This window comes from Nicotiana sylvestris, chromosome 7, assembly GCF_000393655.2.
Source record: "Nicotiana sylvestris chromosome 7, ASM39365v2, whole genome shotgun sequence".
Classification (NCBI taxonomy): Eukaryota; Viridiplantae; Streptophyta; class Magnoliopsida; order Solanales; family Solanaceae; genus Nicotiana; species Nicotiana sylvestris.
Window position 1 is genome coordinate 162,091,794 of NC_091063.1, and position 3,631 is coordinate 162,095,424.

Genomic DNA, 3,631 nt, shown 5'->3' on the forward strand with positions numbered 1-3,631 from the left:
TTGATTCTGTTGGTTACATTGTGTATTTACTTTAGGACTACGGGTTAGATTCTCGGGAGATCCCCCTGCACATATATTGAGGATACCAAGAGATCCCTAGCATTTATAATGAGGATACGAAGAGATCCCTAGTATGTAATGAGGATACCAAGAGATCCTCGGGATACCAAGAGGTCCCTAGTATATAATGAGGATACCAAGGGATCCTCGGGATACTAAGAGATCCCTAGTATGTAATGAGGATACCAAGAGATCCCTAGTATGTAATGAGGATACCAAGAGATCCCTAGTATGTAATGAGGATAACAAGAGATCCTCGGGATACCAAGAGATCCCTGGTATAGATTGAGGATACCAAGAGATCCTCGGGATACTGAGAGATCCCAGGTTATTATCCTAGCGATTGTTTTAGCCTCTGTTTCAGTTATTGCATTCCTTACTTTCACGTATTAATATTCTTATTGTTAGCTTGCAACTGAGTTGCTTATCATATCTGTCATACCTTATATTTTATTTTATCTCAGTAGGGCCCTGACCGTTGTACTCCTTCCGTGATTATTTTGTCTCCGTTGTAATTGTTATTATCAATTCAAGTGTTTTAATAGTTTAGATTCCTTTACGGCTGTGATCTTTTGTGTGGGAATCCATAGTGTTGTTAATACCTCGCCCTATTTGTTTTATATATATAATCAATACTTCAAATTTCAACAATTGTTACATTTTTAACTCTATTGATTTCTCAGCTAAATTTTCCTTAAACTGTTTGAGGTTGTACTTTACTTAAAAGGAATTTCTTCTATGTTTTGATTTATTGATTTCTCGTATTAAAGGTAATAATTTATTTGATAATGTACTTTAATTGAAAAGGGTATTTTCTTTATCAAATGATTTCTAAAAATAACTTCATCTTTTCTTGCTGATTTTCCTATTTGGGTTGGGAGCTGTACTCTACTTTATGTTAAGTGAATGAGGCTTCTTGAACATTCTTAATTGTATTGAGTCATGGAACCTATGAACTGGGTAATATAAGGATATTGTTGTGCAATATGAGACAGAAATATGTGGGTACGAGGTGCCATGAAAATATGAAAGTGGGTTGAGACCTATATTATTTGTGATTATGAAATGAGGCGTCACAAGGTGACCTTTAGTTGAAAGAAATATATTCGAAAGATGCTTACTTGGAAGATACTTATATGAAGGAAATATATTCGAAATGTATTTATTGAAAAGCATATTATCTTAGAGATTATTACTGGAAGGATTTATAGGCGAAAGATTTATATTTGAACGACTCGATTAATTGATTGCACTTGTATTTATTATTTTTTGAGAAGCTTTTATGGTGTTCTTGTTGCCTGCTAATTATATTACTGGTTGATCATTGTTGCCATCATTGTTATCAGCTTCCTATTATCTTGTACGCTATATTGTACAAGTTTATTTGGTAGTCTGGTCCTAGCCTCGTCACTACTTTGCCGAGGTTAGGCTAGGCACTTACCATCACATGGGGTCGGTTGTGCTGATACTACACTTCTGTACATTTTGTGTACAGATCCAGGTATTTAATCAATAGTAGCTGTTTGTTGTGGTGGAGACTCAAGGTAAACCTACTGCAGCGATCGCGGTCCTCGGAGTCACCTTCAATTGTATTTATTTCCATATGTTCATTTTGTTCGGAACAGTAATGTATTTATTTTTTATAACTACTCTTAGAAAAGCTTATGACTTGTATTACCGGTTTTGGAAATGGTAAATTGTTTAGAGAAATTTCATTTGAAGTTAGTAAATATCAATGTTATTTTAGCAGATGTTAGGCTTACCTAGTTTAGGGACTAGGTGCCATCACGACTCCTTCGGAGGGATTTTTGGGTCGTGACAGATTTAATCCGACCCAAACCCATCTTCATAACCCGCCCACTCGCCCATTTTGATCCAGGCCGTTGATCATTCAGATCAACGGTCAACAACCATCCTTGCCTTTTTAATTCAAACGACCCCTAACCCTAGCCTCATTTCCAAATTCCGCTGCCTATGAATCCCCTTCTCTCTCAACTCTCTCTCAAATCCTCTCAAACCCTAGTCATCGCCATCAACTACAACCCTAATACCTCCCTAAATCTATGGTTCCCAAAGTCATCGGAGACCTATATCCACCTCCCATGACTTCTACGTGCTCGATTATTATGGTCTCGAGGCTAGATCTCGAAAGAGCTTGGTCCAGGCTTGTTCGATTGCAGTTCATGACTGTTCTCCGGTCGTCTCCAACTTTTTCTCCGGCCAGCCATGGCTATTCGAGTCAGACTCTTGACTCTCCTACTTAGATCGTTGGTTTTCAAAGTCTTTTTCACCACTTGGGGTTCTTCTGAAACCTTAGCGTTTAAGTTTCCTTCGATTTCTTTTTAGATCTGTTTCAGTTCTATGTTTGCTTTGAACTTCTAAGTGTTTTTCTCAAATTTTCTTTTAAAACTCTGCTTTCAAAACCCCTTATCTTTCCGATTAGGGTTTTTGTTAAGTTATTTCAAAATGTTTCTCTGGTTCTTTGACATGTTTGGCTATGTTTGCTTATATCGTTCTTCTACCTGAGTTTGCATGTTAAAACCCCTAATTTCTTTTAACTGTTTACTAAACGAATGTTTGTTTGCCTGAGTTTTGTCCGATTTGTTTGCTTATTCTCTTTTAAAACTCTCCTATTGTTGAAAATCCCAGGGTTTTGTGTCTAAGACTGTTCGTTTAAGTGCATGACTAGATTTGAAGTTCTTTATTTCGAAATCTTTTGCTCCCTTTGTGTGATTCTTCTGATTGATGGGTTTATATCTTCTCTAAAACTCAAATATGCTCGAAACCTTAAGGGGTTTTCCTTACCTGCTACTGTGAGACCTTCATATGCTTTTGATATTCTATGTTTTCTTCGCGACTTGACCTACTGGACTGGTATGCTTCGAATGTTGCTATCTACTAAATCTTTGTGCTACTGTTGTGTGCTATTTCTTCTTGCCAATAGTCCTAGCCTCGCATGTATAATGTTTATGAACCCTATTTATATGTTGAGTCTCCTTCTTTGACTAGTTTTCAAACTCGTGACTAAGTTTAAACTTTTCCTTTGTGAGATTCTGATTTCACTCGCCTATTAAGGTTAATTGATTTCTTTCCTGTTTTTCCTTACTGAATCCTTTCCAAAATTAGAGTATCTCTGTACCTAGACTCGAATTTCTTACTTGTTATTTTACTACTTCTTTTATGGAAACTTTCAGCTTGCTTTTTAATTGATTGCTTTCCTTATTTCGAACCTGTCACTTCCCGTTAAGGAAGTGACCCCTTAATTAAGGACAATCACTTGTATAATTGATTATAAATCATGATTGTTTCCATGTTTGTAGCTTATTACCTCTTTCTTACTCGTTTTAAAAAAAACTATAAATACCCGTTACTTCTTCTCTTTCAAACACACGAGCACTTTTAGTTCTGAACTCACACTTACACTCGAACCCTCTCTCTTGCTTTACTACTACTTGTGCTACTGCCTGTTTAGCCGGCTGAAAGCCAAGGCTATATTTCGAAGTCCTGCTACTTTTCTTTACTGCACTTTGCTTCTTTGACTGGTATGTTCTAATTAAGTTTTTCAGCACCA